This window comes from Thermobia domestica, chromosome 13, assembly GCF_964235325.1.
Source record: "Thermobia domestica chromosome 13, izTheDome1.hap1.1, whole genome shotgun sequence".
NCBI classification, from domain to species: domain Eukaryota; kingdom Metazoa; phylum Arthropoda; class Insecta; order Zygentoma; family Lepismatidae; genus Thermobia; species Thermobia domestica.
The window spans coordinates 207,853,179-207,873,773 of NC_137466.1; the positions used below are offsets into that span (position 1 = coordinate 207,853,179).

The 20,595-nt window shown below is 35.7% G+C and overlaps 1 long non-coding RNA gene across 1 annotated transcript; it reads left to right on the forward strand.

Annotated features, from left to right (window-relative positions):
- The first annotated feature begins 2,734 nt into the window (after positions 1-2,734).
- On the forward strand, positions 2,735-20,498 carry LOC145667955 (uncharacterized). Its single transcript, XR_014127929.1, has 5 exons — positions 2,735-2,881; positions 15,934-15,970; positions 19,684-19,740; positions 20,055-20,111; positions 20,434-20,498. It is a non-coding gene; the product is annotated as an uncharacterized LOC145667955 (long non-coding RNA).
- The last annotated feature ends 97 nt before the right edge of the window (positions 20,499-20,595 follow it).

The window sequence follows — 20,595 nt, forward strand, 5'->3', positions numbered from 1 at the left end:
TTGTCAAGGCGTTAAAAGAAAGCTGATAATGGTTAATACATTAAAATATCATGTCGACATTAATTCAGAAATTCGAGACGCGAGGAGTGCTGTTCAGTGAATGTTTAGCTTTAGTGAATGAAGTTCGGCACCAGCTTTAGTGAGTTCCTGGTAATTTCGGGCGCTGTATGGAAAAGAAATTGACGGATGTTATTGCCAGAAACTTTGAATACAAAACAATTGCAGACATGGGAAAATATCTTCAAGAGTTATATTTCAACTTGCCAGATTATATAGCTAGGAAACTTGTTTCTCTCTGTAAATATTGTCCAGTAACATCTATTGATGTTAACAGTGCCATTTCATGGGTTACAAATGTCACAACTGGCACCAAAAAAATGAAGAAAAGCATTTTATATACTGTAAGGCTAATTGTGTAATGATAATGGTAAAGGCTGAAAGTGCCACAAAGTAAAATTTCCAGTATTCAATAAAAACTTCCTAAAACTGTACTTTATCCTTTAAGGTGCTGCTCCTTGCGACTGCTCTAGAAACTAGTAGGAATTTTTCTGTCACTTTGGACCTTCTCTAGGTTATTGGCGATGTCGTTTACAACACATTCCATGCAAAAAATCGATTTTTTTTTATTTTTTGGCACTTTCAGCCTTTTCCATTTCCACTACACAATTATGGAAAGAAGTAAATCTTTAAATGTGATTTTATTTGTACAGTGGAAACGTGTAGAAAAGTGAGGCTTGTATTATTTCGTGTAAAGTAAATATGCTCTAAAAATATAAATGCGAAGAAAAACTAGAAATCGTGTTCTTATATCATTGTGTTTATTTTCATCTCATAATCTCTCTCTCTCTCTCTCTCTCCCTCTCTGTGTGGGTGTGTTTTAAAAAGTTAGGAATATATAAACTGTGTCAGTCCCTGAGAAGTCCCTGAGATCTAACGTTACATTTCACCTACAACGGTAAAGGTTTGGATGTTATATTTCATCTACAACGGTAAAGGTTTCGATGTAATATTTCACCTTCAAAGGTAAAGGTTTCGATGTTATATTTCACCTACAAAACTTTCACAATTTTGCTGCATGTTTGAAAATGCTCTCTTTTATTCCGTTGTGCAATTGCTTATTTTAACACATACTTGTATGCATATTTCATGAATTTTAAATGCATAAAAATTCGATGTCTAGTGATCAATGTTGAAAGTGGAAACTGTTGATTTCTCCCATTTCCAAATTCGTTACATGGTTAACAGAGGAGGCAGAATCTATTCTTGGGATATAGTGTCGATTCCAGTAAAACCGCTTCTGAATATCCCTTATTGTTTTTACTCTGATAACTGTCAACAGAAGACAGACGGTATATTCGAATCCAAGACGCACTTTTTCTTCCAAAATTTCAGATATAAAAAAGAGGGGGGGGGGGTACTCCTTGGAGTCCCTTCTGAGTTGCTTCATTGAATATTCAGGATGCATCTCAGAATTGAATACAAGAAACTAGCACAACTTTTGAAGTTCAGAAATGGGGGTGCGTCTTAGATTCGAGTATAGACGGCAGTGGTTCCAACCGATGTGTCATGAAATTTTAGGATTTTACAAATCATGAAGAGTTTAAAAATAATTAGTTAAAATCAAGATAGACTGTATCAGTCAACACCTCTAGCGGTGGCAATAATGCTCAGTGCTATATAGAGTCATTATAAAAACTAATTGGTTTCAATATTATAATAGATATTATTATTATTATTATTATTATTATTATTATTATTATTATTATTATTATTATTATTATTATTATTTATAATAAAAAATATCAAACAAGTGTGTCGCGATGCGTCCTGGGCGTTTAATAAAGTGTGCCGTCAGTCAGAAAAGGTTGAGAACCACTGTTATACGTTATCTGGTCTGTACGTCTTCCGAAACTTATGCTTTGCAAGTTAAACAACAACATTTTTGATCACATGATCTAGCAAATGAGCTGGTTTTTTTTGTATTTTTAAATTCAAATAACAAAAGCATGTTTTTTAATAAAATATATCATTTTGTCTTATGCTTCCAGTATCTCGAAAGGTAAATTATGAACATTAATTAAACCATACTTCAATCCATGAATATAATAGGACAAAATCAATTTTAGTACAATATAATATGTAACTACTAAACTGGGTTTTATACAATTTAACTTCAGGATACGTTTTAACAAAGAAACAATGTATTTCCTTTTGCATTAAATAAATTATATTTTTCTCCTATCTCAAATCTGTATGACGAAGTTAATATTTTAGTGATTAAAGATATATCTGGCAAAAAAAAAAAAAAAAAAAAAAAAAAAAAATGCAAGGTTATGTAAGATCTTCCTGGAAGGAACTAATATCGTGTGTGTGCATATATGTAGAGAGATGGATATCAAATTCTTTTTTTCATTTCTCGAAATCTATTACGGAGTAACCTTCATAGATTCATTTGAATTGAAGGAAAATATTGCGGAAATAAATTCAAAGTTAAATGTAAAGTATCTATGCATGTTATTTGTTCCCATATGGAAAAACCTTCACCTATAACCTGTAAATACGTATAGTTTCAATAGATGCACGCTAAGTTTGGGCGGAAGTTATTTGTTAATTGTTACTGATTCCTGAACGTTTTAAGAGAGTATGACCAAAAAGTACATGAAATAATTTTATGTATATATAGTTTTATATATTTATAGGCATATATATATATATGTGAAGGCAAATTCTCCCTTAGGCCATTCTAACCCTAACATCAGTCTCTGGAGTTTCCAAGTTATAGTGTTTCATAGTTGCTGCAGTATTGTGAGAAAGTCCTACCACTATCAGTATGAAGTTGACTCTAATTTTGTGCCTGGCCGTTTTAGGCACTCTTGCCTGGGTAAGCACAGTGTTTTAATATTCAATCTAGTTGTTGAATAATTTGCTTTTCCTTCTAAAAATAAGGTTTCTAATTTCGGCTTTTTTTTAAAAAAAAACGTACAATAAAATAATCAGTTTATAATTACTGCAACTTGCTTTTGAGTAACTAAAAGTTGGATGAAATTCGACTTATTTTTCAGTTAGCAAAATACGTGAATAAAACATTTACTACTAATATTATTATTAGGGTATATTACTACTAAAACGGTACAAGTCATGTAGTTCATCGTTACGAAATTTCTGCCATTTCCCATTCCCGTTCCTCTTGGGTCCCGAATACTCTCACGATTCCTCTTGGGTCCTTTTGGGTCTCACGATTTCATTCCCAAATACTTTCAATCTGCGTTCTTTCTTCAGAGCAAGCGACCATGTTTCTCAACCACACAGCACAATACGCATGATTATGATTTTATGTATTTTAAGTTTTCACATTTCTCGACAGAATTCGTGACGACAAAAAGATTTTGAACTGAGTAATAATAGCAAAAATTCCCTGCTTTTAGTCGACATTTAATTTCATCGTGGATATGGCTTTGGTCTGGTAACATTGATCATAGATATTTGAAAGTATCTACTTTGTCGAAAGAGATTTAATATACACTGTAAAAAAATAAACACCATTTAAAACACTTTTGGTACCGGTGTTGCGGGTAAAATTGATGAAATAGTGTTCATAAAGTGTGCTTCGCGTGCCCATAAGCGTTAATTCTCAAACAGCAGTATCTAATATGACATATTTTTAAAAAATTAAAACACTTCTTCTCGGCAAACAGTTCGAAAAACAAAGTGATGACACATATTGCAATTACATCTGGGACATAACTTGAACAACACAGTATCTAAAAGAGGTGAATATGTGAGTTCTAGAGGTGGTCAAAGAGTGTCGGTAATCTGTAAAGTGTCCTGCTGTGTCTAAAAGTAGTTTTTTTTTTTTAAATATAAATTTTGCAGTGTATAATTATTAAATATTCATATTTTCTTAAACAATGGAAATAAAATACGTGCATCAAATAATTCATAGGTATCTTGAACGGAAGAGTATCAAAATTGGAATGAAGAGACTCGTCTATTAATTAATTAATTAATTTATTTATTTATTTATTGAAGAATCACCAGATACAGCTCAGAGGCCATTTTACACTGGATATCCAACAACAACAATAACAATGGAAAGGATTTGGGAAGGTAATCGGCCAGGGCCTGTTTAGTAGGTACCATCCCGACACTTGCCTGGTAGGACTGACAAGTGAGACAAACGCTAGAAAACACCACTTATGATGTTCGGCAGCGGGAATCGAACCCACGACCTTTCGAATGCGAAGCCAACGCTCTACCACTTGAGCTACTTCGCTCGGTAAATTACTTACTTTATCTTCTGAGTCTGCAAAGTGTCAATTAGATAGAAGGTAGTACAATATTTTTTGTTTTCAAATTCCGGAAAATAATTCGTGTTTCATTGTGTGTGTTTTTTTTAAAACAAACCTCTAATATAATACGTTTAGAATACAGCTAAATTAATCATCTCATTATTTATTTTCTTATGGTTGAAATTAATGTTCAATAAACTCTCGTAGATAGTAATAAGTATAGAGTAAGGCTACTACAAGCTTCAATTAAATGTCGTTAGATGTCAGTTGTTGGAGGATGTTCGCGCTGCCATCTAACGGTGAGATGTATAACTTCTATTACCTTTGTTTCAATAATTGAAAATGGGATGTCCATAGTTACCATTAAAGTCACAGTTACACATTAAGACAGGAATGCAAATAAGCAAAAAAATTTCACTAGCCCAAGAAGAAAAGCTACTAGTCCACACCTCACAATAGAGATCATTTACTTACTTTCGGTACGATGATAAATTCTCGCCCGCACCGATGAACCACTCACCCCGGGAGAGTGATTATTTGCGTCCCAGCATTAAGATATTAAGAGTCTTCATCCCGGCGAAATTAGAATACCGCTAATTTTACAGTAATTATGTGATATATTCAAACAGATAAAAGATAATTGAAATATGAAACAAGAGCGCCCTAGATAATATTATTTTGCGTGACGTATCGTTATCACAAGTCACCTAGTGGCTTTCCGTTTTCAGCTATTTAGAAACGCGAAAATAAATGCCGATTTTCAAAATGGCTCGAAATCGAAAGCAGATAAGTGAGCCGTGATAACGGTTTTCTCATGTAAAATAATATTGTCTAGGGCGCTCTTCTTCCACATTTTGATTATCTTTTATCTATTTGAAGATATCACATAATTACTGTAAAATTAGCGTTATTTTAATTTCGCCGGGATGAAGACTCTTAAGGAATTGATTCCATTAATGAACTTGGACGAGATAATTGCTGTAAGAAAAGCTACATATCCTTTAATTATAGGCAACCAACATAGCTTTGTTACTTTGCAGGTTGCATAGAAGCTAGGGAATTTTATAAATTTTAAATCGGATATGGATAGCTACCGTTAAATTCACCGTTACCCATTAAGATGTTAACGGATTGACACCATCAACAAACTCGGTCGAGAGAATCGCTCTAGCTATCTCTTTAAAAAAGAGAATTAGAAACAAATTGTTTTGTTTAAGATGTTTAGTGTGGAGCAACGGACGGACGTAAATCTCCGTTATCCGTTAATATATTAATGGATTGACCTAATTAACGAACTCGGTCAATATAATCCAGCGATGTATTGCCAAACATAGAATATTAACATTTCACTTTCGTTTAAAAGTTATCTTGTGAACTAACGGATGTATGTAAGTCTCCGTTAACCGTTATGATGTTAATGGACTGATTACATTAGCAAACTCTGCCGGAATACTTCATTCCAGCTATGTATTGTAAAAAGAGCTCAAAAATTATGTGCTCAATAATTATCATGTGTAGTAGCGGACGTACGAAGCTCCTATCTTTATGATAGTTTAAATTCCACTTATGTGATTTTAATAATATTTGCTCAATATAATTTTGTTCTAAATATTCAAAAATTTGATTAAGTCTAAATCATAACTTTGATCCTCTATAACTCATAAACCTGCAGACCATAATACTTGAATGCTTACTAAGCTCTTCAGGATATGCTAGTGTGACAAGTGTGATCGAAATCAAAAGATTTTCGTTGATCACCTAGCTATTTCTTTATCTTTTTTTTTTTTTTCGAAGACTTAACTCTCCTATTTGACGTTACATAAATTTAAGATCAAAGGTCTGCGAATTGTAATATTCTCGATATGTACCAAACGCGTCAGGGTCTACAACTATCGTTTCGTCTCGTCTTAACGATTCATAACCCCACACATGTCTCCATCAGTATTCGTAAGAAAAAAAAATTAGTTACAATAGAAAACTTTTACATGGAGCACGAAACTTGAACTCTGGTTTACGAAATGTGAACTCAACTTTTATATACCTCTATTCTTGGAGGAACTAGAACTCATAAAATGAAAATATTCAAATTTGTACTCTTGCCCCTGTATATGGGGCAAGAAAATGAAATGAAATCTTTGAGTTTTACGTCGTACGGTTATGCCGGTTAGGCTAAAGGAGACGGTGATGATGAGTAATGGATGAAATGGTGGAATGAAGAAAGTGGGAGGAAACGGGAGAACCCCGAGAAAACCCACGCACACGGCGTCTGTCCACCACAAAGTTCACTTGGCGGGGGCTGGGATAGAACCCGGGACCCCAAGTACCAGAGGTGAACGCTCTACCACTGAGCCACCGCGGCCCCATATGGGGCAAGAGTACGAAATCAAAGGGGCAAGAGTATGCAGTAGTCAAAGGAGCATTAACAATTATCACAGATGAAGTTCTCACTCCTTCATATGATATGCATTGTTCATGCCACCATTCATTGCATCTTGCGCTCTGGATCCATTCTTCTGTTGGAGGATCGCTGTATATGATATTGCATAATGAACACTCGTGCACTACTTGCTATTGGTTAATCAGTCAGCGCGAAAATTTCCTTGGATTTTCACGTTTTATCAAAAAAATTCCTTTTTTCAACTTTTCCCAAATTTACCTACGAAATTTCCTTAGATTAGGGAACTTTTCCTCAAACCACGAACACTGGTCTCCATGATAAGAATTTTCACTATTATACTGAATGCCAATCTTGCCCAATTAAATTTCAACTCACTTAAAAAGACAACAACGGAAATTCTGTGTTTTAAGGTGGGAATTTTTGTACTAGGTTATTAGCCACAAGCGCTAAGTAATCGTGAAATCACAAAGCAAAATCATAATCATTGGCTGCCTTTTCTTTGTTACTGCTGAAATGAATTCACCACTTGCTGGAATGAATAAACATAACAATTGTAAGTAAAGAAAAAAAAAACATCCCAAAATATAGAGAATAACACTTTGGAGAGCTAGTCGCCCTGTTAATATTATTTAAAAACAAGAATTTTAAGAAAACCAAAAAATTGATCAAAAGATTGCGAACTTGGCCAATAGTTAGTTTTTGGATCAGGCCCCACAAATTTTTGAACGGCTCCCAATTTGAGTTTCCGTATTTTCTGCGGAATAAGCACATCATACTAAGTGAACTGATAGTTTAGGTTCGGTCCACTATATGAGTTCTCCAGATATAAAGCCCACAAGAATTTTTTTTATTGAAATATAATGGATCTTTTGAGCCAATTGGATCAGAGGCTACAAAATTTTTGAACGGTCTCTAAATCAAGTTTTCGTATTCTGTACGGAGTGAACACATCATACTGAGTTAAGTGATAGTTTGTTTTTGGCTACACCATATGTAGTTCTCCTACAAGGCCTACAAGAAAATTTTTGATTGAAATATATTGGATCTTTTGACTCAAAAACAAGCTAAATAACACGATATTTTAATATAGCCAGAAGAAACATAATTCAAATCACGGTTAAAGATTAATTACAGTTGTAAGAAGTAATTACAGTTGAACATAGTAATAAAAGTTTTTAGCTATATAATACGAACGTACACTATTAGAAACTTTATAGTTTTGAGATGGCTACAAACTATTAAATTCGGTTTTGTACGTGAATCATCATTTTCAATTGCGTTTATTTAAATGTCAATGTGATTTTACTTGTTTGTGTTATTTGAGCATAAAGTTTAAAATGTAAAGTTAATTTTAGTATGTTCGTGTAGACTATATTGTTATTGTTATATATATATATATATATATATATATATATATATATATATATATATATTTGTAATCTGTGAGTACTTTCAATGACGTAAGAACGCATGATTCGGAAAACACCGCAGTTCTACCAGAATGCCAATGCCGTCTGAAAATTTAGAAACAAAATTCAGTTTTTGGTCTTCTCATTTAAAATGATTAGACACATATTTCAGAGTTTTTTTGACTTTCGATTTTAGATAGTGCTTTTTGTTATTGTTATTATTTATGTTTTATCTTTTTTAACTTAGTCTGTGGTGTGTTTCATAATGTTTGTTAGCTGTTGAATTGTCTGTATTATTAAAACTTTCTATTTTATTTAGTGTTACGCAAGTATGAATATGAGTATTAAGAGATCTAATCCTTCGAAATTAAAATACTGCTAATTTTACAGTAACTACTAGCTGAACCTGCGCTGTATACACAGCGCATCATTCGCATATGAGCATAAATATCCTTCTCATTCCTCACATCTGTACATGTCCCTTTACAGACACAAGTGAATAAAGTCTTGATTTAAAAAAAAATGGCAAGGCGTATCATAAAGGGGACCTCAATATTTCGCACCGTTTGCAAGAGTTGAGCCTACTTCCGGTTGGAGTTTCTAATTCATGTATGACCAGTTTTTTCTTTCTTTGTCCATGCAGTACGTAATAAGCAGTTATATATGGTCTACAGACGCAATTAATTATAATCGCAGTTATATATGGTGTTCATTGGGCAAATCGCTCCAAAAATAAAGATTTATTTTACTGGTTAAACTGGAGAAATGGTTATCGTCCCTTTTTCATTATTATTTGGCAATGAAATAAACGCCTGAGACATATGCAACCCCTATATACAACAGCGTGTTGTTGGAATGTATTACGCGTAGGATATGGTGCTTTAGTTTTTTTAATTCAACGCTTCCATGCGTACCCTGAAAAATGTAATAAAGAAATAACGGCCATGTTTTTAAAATATTCAATTAGAAGTGGACAATCTACGCAAAATTTCCAATCGATCAATGAAAACGTCATCTTTCTAGAGCCTGTAGTTTCCGAGATCTCATTGTCGAAAGGATTGGCCACAAACATATAAATTTCCACAACATATAGTTTAAAAGAACTCGGAAGATACAGGGTGAGGCACGTAAAACCGGCCTGTCGTAATATTCTGGTATATTGTGTTTTTGGCAACACTTAAATAATCTACCTTCCTACCAAGAGATTTCGTGTCGAGGTCGGGTCGACTTACGTGACCTGCAGCTGTCACGTGCAGCCGCAGCCAGTGAAACTTGTCGAAACCAGTTGAGAAAAAGGCCTCGTTGTGTTAAGCCGGGTGAGTGTCAGTGTGTGATAATGCCGTATTCGATACCCGAGCGTGTTGCCATTGTTGAAGGGTCCATTCTCACTGGATCTTTTGTGAAAACAAAGAATTTGTTTCGGGAGAAATTTCCAGGACGTTCTGTGCCAGCAAAAAGCGCCATTCAGGAATTGATTGAAAAATGGCGGCGTACAGGATCGGTTCAAAATGCTCCCAGGAACAGACGACCATCTGTCTGCACACCTGAATTAAAGATGCAGGTGGAGGAGATAATGACAAGAAGTCCTCGAAAGTCAACCAGGAGATTGAGTCAACAGGTTCATGCGAGTGAGAAAAGTTGCAGACGTGTTTTAAGGGGACTGAAGTTAAAACCGTACCGGATAAGTGTTGTGCAAGAACTGAAGGAGCCTGACCTGCAGAAGAGAGTGCATTTCTGTTCATGGCTGTTGAGCAATGTTGCCAGTGGTTTCTTGGATCCACTAATGCTCATCATGAGTGACGAGGCGTGGTTCCACCTGTCTGGGTACGTAAATTCCCAAAACAACCGGTATTGGTCGACAGAAAATCCACACGCAATCCACCAGATACCCTTGCATGATGAGAAGATTGGTGTTTGGTGTGCCATTTCCGCCACACGCGTTATTGGGCCCATATTTTTTGAGACGACAGTGAACAGTGACGTGTATATGGGAATCCTGGAGGAGTTTTATACACACTTGACAGAAGAGGAGCGTCAGTTATGTTACTTTCAGCAGGACGGTGCAACATGCCACACATCAGCTGCATCATTTTCCCTTGTGCATGAGATGTTTACACCAGAGAGGACAATCAGCAAAGGCTTGTGGCCTCCTCGGTCACCAGACTTGTCCACGTGTGACTTTTACTTATGGGGACTGTTAAAGGGAAGAGTATACGAAACAAATCCACACACAATTGAAGAACTCAAGACCAGAATCCAGGATGTCACCAATGGCATTACAACACAAGAACTGTCAAGGGTATATATGAATCTCCTCAATATTCACCTGCTGTGACACTTTCAGCACCTGCTGTAAAGGCTGCTGTGAAGGTGAGTAGTCATATTCAATACGTTACATTTCATTTATGTGTTGTAGTTAATCATATTCAATACATTACATTTCATTTTATGTGTTCACTTTACGGGCCGGTTTTACGTGCCGCACCCTGTAGAAGCACAATTCATGTGCATTGATTTTAGAGAAGGCTTATTAAATTACAAAGGCTTTGAAAAACAATTTTATATCACAAACTTTATGAAAAAGATCAAGTTAACTTATTTATTTAAATACTCGTACTTAAAATGTCTCTGTTAAACGTGAAATCACTCATAATCGTAAATGAAAGTTTTGAAAGCCATAGTTATACGTTGGAGCTCGGGCGCTTTTAATTGCTATTGTAGCATTTTAATAGACAGATAGATAATAATAATAATCATAATAATAAATATGTGCAAGAAAGTTGAATTGGCTTAATACGGGAGGCGAACCACCCAGGCTGTTTGCCGAAAAAAAAAAACTCGTATCCCTAACACCAGAAGCGCATATATTAACGGCTTAGCCACGAGGTGGCTGATACAGAAATAAAGCAAATTCCAATATTTTTACTTTTCGCCCACGTTTGAAATTGCTGTTATTGCAAGTGACGTTTTTAACAAAACTGTTCTAACTACAGGAGTGAAATTTCAACCCAAACCATGGCAAACCACTATGTATAGAAATAAAAAAAAAAAAATATTTAACCGGAGTGACACGGAATATACGTAAAAACTCATCCATGTTTTTTCTCACAAACCCAACTCCCCCCCCCGAAAGAAAATATAGGTTTATTGCATCTCTCCGGTCCGGTGCATAATCGTAGGAGATAGGTTAAAATTTCATGGGACTTCGTGCACACTATAGGAACAGCAAAGTATATGCGAAGGAACGGCAGAAATCCGATAAAAGCGGTGCTGGCGTGTGCCACCACGGTAGTGAAAGAAGAATTTCTTTCTGTGAACACGAATTTTTCTCAACGAGATTAAATAAATAAATAATTTAATAAAATTAAATACTTCTAAGGGAAGAACACAGCAAATGAATGAAGAGGTAGGTAAAAATTCCAAATTGAAATACAGAGCTGTTAAGTTCAAAATAAATAAACCATTATCATACTTAAAAATATGTGGTAAAAATAAAAGAAAACGTTGTGATAAGACCTTTGTTGTACTCTCAAGAGAAGATACACACATCGTCTGGAAATTTGAGTCGATAGAAAGCTCACAACTGTGAGCTAAAACAACCAAATTTAAAACGAAATCACCACATAAGTGTAAGCTAATGAAGTTCAACAAAAGAAAGCATACGGTAAATTGTGGCGGTGATGTAGGGCGCAGTTACTGTCATGTAAACAAGTCCGTCCACGCTTAAGTTTAACGGGAGCGAGAAGCTAAACCATGTCGGTGATGGATGGCTTAGTTGTCGTCATACAGAGGAGCCCCTGCCTATCATGAGATCCATGTTCCCCTTGCTAACACTATTATGTATGTGAAAAGAAGTAAAGATTGGCAAGTGTGAGCGAATGGGAAAAGGTAAAGTCGGCAATTGTGAGCAAATGAAAAAAAGTCGGCAATTATGAGCATTTGGAACCTTCCACATAAGACACTTGTTGCACTCTTAAGAGAAGATATATATTTATACCTCATCTGGAAAGTACACAACTGTGAGCGAAAACAACAAACTTAAGAAAAAAAATCACCACATAACTGTAAACTAATGAAATTCAACAAAAAAAAAAAAAAAAAAAAAAAATAGCATACGGTAAATTGTGGCGGTGATGGAGGGCGCAGTTATCGTCATGTAAACGAGTCCGTCCACGCTTAAGTTTAACGGGAGCAAGAAGCTAAACCATGTCGGTGATGGATGGCTTAGTTGCCGTCATACAGAGGAGCCCCTGCTTATAATGAGATAAATGTACTATTTCTGGGAACGGACACATTATATGGAGGTGTATGCCACGTGTACTTGTCGGTGATAGTAAGACTACTGTGGTATCTGGTGTCACGCAGGCAGTACGGACTGGGGTAGGGAATTGACGTACGAGGTCGCCCCTGTGTAAAGTAGGTTCTCTTTGAAGATCTCGCCCACACTTGCTGCGAGGTCCTTCCATCTCCTGTAAGACCGCTTACCCGCGAAACACGCGCGGGTCAGACACGAGTCAGACACGTGCGCGTGAGAGGAATGATCAAACGAATGGCAGTAAAAAGCGGCCGGAGAGGGGGACGTGGTCCCCCTTCCTTACTAACCCATTTATACATGGGGAAAAAGTCAAGTAAAGATGGGCAAGTGTGAGTGAGTGGGAAAAAATAAAGTAAAAGTCGGCAGTTATGAGCAAAAAGTCGGCAATTATGAGCAAGTGCGAAAAAAGCAAAGTAAAAGTCGGCAATTATGAGCAAAAAGTCGGCAATTATGAGCAAGTGCGAAAAAAAAACAAAGTAAGAGTCGGCAATTATGAGCAAAAAGTCGGGCGAAAAAAATAAAAATAAAGCAATAGTGCCCATGTTTTTTAAATATTCAAGTAGAACTGAACAATCTACATGAAATTTGCAATCGATCAGTGAAAACGTCATCTTTCTAGAGCTTGTAGTTTCCGAGATCTTATTGTCGAAAGAATAGGACACATACATATACGCGTATTTTAAAAGAGCTCCAAAGATGGCACCACATTTCATTTGCATTTATTTCGGAGAAGGCTTATTAAAGGCAAAGGCCTTCGAACAATAATTTAAAAGGATAAAAATTTTTTGAAAAATATTTCTTTCGGCAATTTATTTTAAGTACACTCTTTTAAAAATATTGTCTTTGTTATAAACGTGAAATTACAAACAACCGTAAATCAAAGGTTTGAAAGCTGAGGTTATATGTTAGAGCTCGGTCCCTCTAAGTTGGTTATGTAGCATTTTAATATATAGATGTGATATCTTTAAATAGATAAAAGATCGAAATGTGGAACAAGAGCGCGCTAGACAATATTATTTTGCATGAGGTACCACTGTTATCATGAGTCATCTAGTAGCTCTCCGTTTGCAGCCATTTATAAACGCGAAAATAAATGCCGATTTTCTAAATTGCCGGAAATCGAAAGCAGATATGTGAGTCGTGATAACGGTATCTCATGTAAAATAATATTGTCTAACGAGTTCTTGTTCCAATTTTAGATGATCTTTTATCTGTTTGAAGACATCATATAATTACTGTAAAATTAGAGGTATTTTAATTTCGCCGTGATGGGGCCTACTAAAAGATTGTATGATAAGAGTTGTAATGGAATTAACAGCCAAAAAGAAGGTAGGAAGTAGGAGAAGTAAAACAATGAATCTATACACAAACCTATCCTCCTATACAGATTCCTCTTACGAACTACTATTGTACTTTATCACTGATATTTGTGTATATATAATTGAGTTAATCTAAATGTATGTATTGGTTTTTAAAACTGAATACATATAAGAGGTGATCAAGGTGGTTTGTAAAATAAGGGAGGTCAAGATGGTCAAGTTGGTTCTGTTTAAATTTTTACCAGCTCTTGGAATACCCCTTTGGGCCTTTATGTTAGAAATACACACGTGTCCAAAACTTAAGCATAATGCAAGAAGTTGCATGTAAAAGGCGGGAAGGTCATCGCGAGCACAGGAGTTTTGGTGGGTGGCGTGTATTGTTTGTAAGAAGCATTGAACCAGCTATGACGAACATTCGCCAGGACCTCTGTGAGAAAAAATCGAAATCTAGTTTTTGGATGCGAAAAAGGTGCCTTCTGTGTGTGCAGTGAGTGCAGTGTTGTAGTGAGCGGAAGGCACTGCTGAGTTGTATATAGCAAGATAATAATGAAATATGACACAAAGACGTCAGTTGGATGCGTTTACCAAAGGTCGAATCATTGGGCGCTTGGAAAAAGCTGACACACAGACAGCAGTAGCACGAGCCATCAATCTGCCACAAAGTGTCGTGTCTAGGTTGTGGAAACAGTTTTGCGACATCGGAGACTACCACCGTAGGCCTGGTGGGGGACGTCCATGGGTTACAACTCCACAACAGGACGGCTACTTAACAATAACTGCGCGTCGGAACCGGCCCTGCCTGCAAGACAACTGTCAGTGGAGCTTACAGCCACCTCAGGGGTGCAAGTGTCACGCCAAACTGTGTACCAAAGACTGCGTGCCAGTGGTCTGTATGCCCGACGGCCAGCAATATGTGTTTCACTGACGCAGGCACGCAAAAGAGCCTGTTTACAGTGGTGTCGGGAACATCACCAGTGAACCCCCAAAGAATGGAGCAGCGTTCTGTTCACTGATGAATCCCGATACAGTTCCCAGAGCGGTTCCCATCGCACTCTGATCTGCCGCGAACAGGGCACTCGCTTACATCCCACGAACATTGTGGAACGGCATCGATATGGTGATAGTGGAGTCTGGGCAGGCATTATGACGAATGGTCATACTGACCTGACATCTTCGATGCTGGGTCTATCAATGGTCAGAGGTACAGAGACGAGGTTCTGCATGCCCATGTGCTGCTTTCTAGGGGCGCAGTGGGCCCACAGTTTCTGCTCATGGGTGACAATGTCAGTTTCCATAGGTCCAAACTGGTGGAAGAATACCTCGAGACAGAAGACATCCAACGTATCGAGTGGCCAGCAAGTTCTCCGGACTTCAACCCAATTGAACATGCGTGGGACGCATTAGGAAGGCGTGTTGCAACCCGCCAGCCGCCCCCAGATTACGGCAGGAGCTCTGTACTGCTTTTCGTTAGGACTGGAACCAGCTACCCCAAGAGCTCTTCAACAACTTGATCTTGAGCATGGACGTCACTGCCAGACATATATGGCTGTTCGGATTGACCATATCCCATATTAACCTGTTTTCGATGCCGCCAGTGCGTCTCGCATTGTTTTTGTGATATATCTATTATGGTATCACGTTGTGAATTTGTGTTTTATGACCCCTTCTAGCATGTTTTCTTTCCAATTTGGCCTGTGGCCTTTACGTGTGATATGTTGGTATGGTGGTTCCATTTGGTGTGCCTTCTTGAGATCTTCGTTCCCTATGTACTCGAACAGTCATTATGCTTAAGTTTTGGACACCTGTGTATATTAGGGTATGACAAGTATAAGGCCTTAGATCGAGCAAATGCAGGGGTTTGAGGGCGAAGTCCCCACCTGGTCGAAGGTTAGTTTTGTATGTATATAGGCCTAAGTATATATATGACTTACTCAGCGCACAAATTAATCAAGTCCACTTGTTTGTCATTTTGTACATTTCATCTTTAAGATCTCTATTTAGAGATCTTTATAGAACTTGAAAGATTAAAAATAATGCTAACTTTTTATTTACTTAAACATATTGTACAAATTTTAAGCCTCTTTTCTTACAAATTTGGTATTTGGACTTGGTTCCCTTCTGCTTTGAATATCCGTCGTAGATGAAGGGTTTATTTATTTTAAATTGTGCTTTTATTCTAATGTGTCGATTATTTATTTTTCAGGCCGTACCTCTGCCTGAAGAAGAGCCCAATACCGAACGTAAGTTTCAGCAATAATGGAGATGTCTTCGTTAGCTATGCTTAGCGTGTGAAAAATGTGGTTTCTCGAACTATTGGCTTTTGGTAAAGCACGTGAGATTTAGTGTGAACCCGTTTGTTAAATATTCCAGGTCCACTTCTTATGTATCTTTCGTTTGTCAAGACAATACGATTTGGCGGTTTTTACTATACAGCTGAGTATTTAAAAAAAATATTTTTAGTTGGACTTGTGGTGTAGTATTATTCATATCAATAGTCCTTTGAACATAGATGCCGAAGAAAAAGAAAATACGAAAAATTGGACTGGAGGTGATTTGAAATCCAGATTCTCAATTATAACTTGTGACTTCTACATTAGAGATGCTCGCTCTGAGTAGCCTTTAGCTGAATCTATATAATTATCTGCTCAAATAACTTTATTTTAAAAGAGATCTACAAGTATTCATTGATAATAATTCTTTCTTAAACTACGAAAGCTGTTATTTTATCATGAATATAAATGCATATCGACAGCCAGAATGAATCAGTATCGGAGTGTATCAGGTTAAAATTGTGTCAGAGTGAATTGTATCAAATTGTCAGTAGTTACAGTACATTCTGCAATCGAAATGGCACGGACATGGCGGTCCGGCATTGACTATATTAAAGTGATATTTTTTAAGCCTTTGAATTGTTATATAATGGATCTTGAGGCTGGCGCCGAATTGTTTTACTTAAAATTCTTAGTATCAAAAATCATATTAATGCACATAAGATATAAAGTACAAATGTTTTACAGTACAAAAATGTATTGAATTTGAGAAAAGAAACTCTGTACTTATCTCTCAGCCATCTTCCCAGAATGCCAATTGACAATTATTGCGGTCATATTTACAAGCTCTCTTAGAATATAATACTGCAAATAACTCACACTCCTGCATGAACAGTATCTTATTTTGAAACATTTCTCACCTCAATCACTTATTCCATCTACACCACTGGGTATCTACCCACAAAGAAGTATGGAAATAACTTTAGCTTGTTACGTCTAGTAATTTGCTGCAAATAATTTACAACTATTTTAACGAAATAATATTTCTGTCCTCTCACACCTGCATTGAGATCTCCCATTAGATTTACGCACCCACTCTTCTTGTCTTTATGTATTGTCTCCTCTATTTTCTCATAATTTTCCTTTACTTTTTCAGTTATATGCAGTCATTGGTGCATATGTCTGCATCACTAATAGATCCTTCTTTTTTTCTTTATGTCTTAACATTATAGCTTTATCATCAACAAATTATACTCTCTCTACATTCGCTTTCAAGCGCTTACCAAGAATTATTCCTATACCATTATGACCGCCATTTTCATTGCCTGAGTGAAACATTCTATATATTTCGTGGTTCAACTCTTCATTTTCTTTCTATGTAATCTTATAAACTCCTATCAAATCTAGATTATTTTCTATCATTTCTACTTTAAGATTTTCTAACTTCCTCTCTATAAAAAGGTGCATACGTTCCATGTTCCTACCCTAATAAACATTTTCTTCTTGCTTGTCCTCCTTTCTCTAGCAATCTTCCACACATGATCAATTGTCCTTCTAAGGACATCCCCTTTCGAAGATCTGAATGGGGGATATTTTACCTCCGGAACTATATTTTGACCTGCGAGAGACCACCATACATATGTTATCTTTCTGCACTCAGAAAAGTAGGAAAATATAGAGTGGTGGTTTCTCTAAGGATTAGATTTATTTCATCACATTTATTTTCTAATTCAAACACTGAAACAAGGACAGTTTGAAAAAGATATGCATGCTTCAAGTGAATATAAATATATACCATATTGGTTATTACCCAGATTATTTCGCGACTAGGAATGTAGCTAATGCAAAATCTTGATGAAAGAATGCATTAAGAGCTATAGATACAACCAAGTAAGGGCAAACGTTTAAATAATACTCCGTTTACTTTTCTGTTTCACTTATTTTTGATTACTGGTAATGTAAAAGAGGAGAGTCTGAGTTTTGATAACGAGTAATCATAATATTTACACATTAACCGTATACGAGTAAATAAACGTTATAAAACTGTCTCAAACGAATTCATTCGTACTATAGAAGTAATCTGCATAATCTACATAATCTTATTTTACTGAAATCTCGAACACTATTTTAAGAAATAGCTTCATTTAATATATTACCATTGCTTTTATAAACTATTAGTATTCTTACAATACAATATATTCGATATCTTTCCGACATACAGTCATGGTTAAAACTCTAAGTATACTGTTGATATATATATTTTTTTTTAGAATTTTCAGAGAGAAAAGGACTTAATTTAAATATAAAATTCAGTTTGTTGAACTTGCTGTGTAAAATAAACACGAATGATCATATAAAGATATTAAAATATTTGGTCCTGGTTTCAGTGAGACAAATTTATTTAGCGTGTTCGCGTTCAATGAAGCATCGACTCTTACCCTTGATATAAGCTTTACAAGTTTCAGGCATTTATTAGATTAATTTATCCAACTTTTGCGAGCCTATGCTGCTTTAGTAGCTCTGAAGAGCCTTGCATAGACTTTCAGTATTCGTTGGCATCTATTTACGTACTGTCTTGTTAATTTCATCTTGCAAGACCTTGATGGATAACAAGTCTGGTGACTGTGGCGACTCTTCCATTTGTTGATGACGTAAGCGTCTTCTTTGCGTTGCAGATAATTAGTGCATAAGTTGAAAGAATGTTTGGGATGGTGATTCTGATATAGATCAGAGTTACTGCCCCAATTCTGGGTTGATCATAACTGGCCTTCTTTCCTTTACCTGATCCTGGTGAACTAAATATAATTTTGCAATAATTACAATAAACAACGATTTCTTCGTCTTCAACTTCATCCGTCTAATAAAATTGTTTTGTGCTTGCGATTCATTTACATTACCACTTGATCCAATATTTTCGTAGTTTCTTATTTCTTATTGACTTAATACTCTTCTATGTTCCCTTTAATTAATCACTTTGATGTCACCCGCCATCGCGCGTTTTCCGTGTTGTACTCTCAGTAGATAAACCCTGCCTTCTAATATAGTTTGGTCTGATGCCGTTTCTTGTGTACATATGCATTACTCAAAAGGGTCAGTGAAGAATGAAAGCGTTCTCTTGTTAGTTTCAGATTCAGTTTTGTTTTCAGATTTTGCACTTGTTCATATACAGTACTAGTGATGTAAAAGGACGGAAAAAGTAGAAGCCTGAGTGTTGATATTGAGTATTTTTTCCATATATCAAATAGTCAGCACATAATAGTAATCTTATTCGAATCTACTTGTACTTTAGGAGTAGTCTGTCTTATGTTACTGATTTCATTAACACTAATTCGAGAAATACCTTCAATTAACATACCACTATTATTCATATCACAGTAGTAAAATTGTTATAATTCCACATTTTCGATATCGTTACTACCTAAGTATGTTGAATACATCTATAAATCAATTTTTGTTCACACCTGATTAACTAAAACCAGACAGCCACTAACAAGCTATACGTGAGCATTTTTACAATCCACTTGCTTCCAAAACTGACTTTTGTTAAATTCATCATTCACAATACATTGTTTCTTTTATATGAATTGTGAATATAATTATCGTAATAGAAAACATATCTAAAAAAAACTAATTTGCAACAGTTATTATTATTTAACATAGTAATAATCTAATTTATTTTGTAGTGCTCACACGTAGGCGAAGACAGTCTCCAGAGGATGGGGCAGAAAAACCAGAAGAAGGTAAGTAACTACTTTATTTATATTGTTAACAATGGTGTTTAATTTCAAGATTACTAGTGTAGTTCAAATACTAAGATTTTCAAGGGAGTATGTGTTTCTGACCCCGGACACTAGGACACTATCAAAATAAGTAATGCGTTTAAAGAAATAGTGTTTTTATATTAATTTCACTTTCTCATTTCACGTGTTTCTGACTTTCATTATACTACATAATTCATTGCACACTCGTTTATTAATGGTTTTTATTTTTTATGACTTTTATTTAGGACTAATTATTATTACTTAATGTAGTAATGATCTAATTAATTTTGTAGTGCCCGCACGTAGGCGAAGACAGTCTCCAGAGGATGGGCCAGAAAAACCAGAAGAAGGTAAGTAACTACTTTATTTATATTGTTAACAATGGTGTTTAATTTCAAGATTACTAGTGTAGTTCAAATACTAAGATTTTCAAGGGAGTATGTGTTTCTGACCCCGGACACTAGGACACTATCAAAATAAGTAATGCGTTTAAAGAAATAGTGTTTTATATTAATTTCACTTTCTCCTTTCACGTGTTTCTGACTTTCATTATACTACATAATTCAGGGCACACTCGTTTATTAATGGTAACTGCCGTTTTTATTTTTTATGACTTTTATTTAGGACTAATTATTATTACTTAATGTAGTAATGATCTAATTAATTTTGTAGTGCCCGCACGTAGGCGAAGACAGTCTCCAGAAGATGGGCCAGAAAAACCAGAAGAAGGTAAGTAACTACTTTATTTATATTGTTAACAATGGTGTTTAATTTCAAGATTACTAGTGTAGTTCAAATACTAAGATTTTCAAGGGAGTATGTGTTTCTGACCCC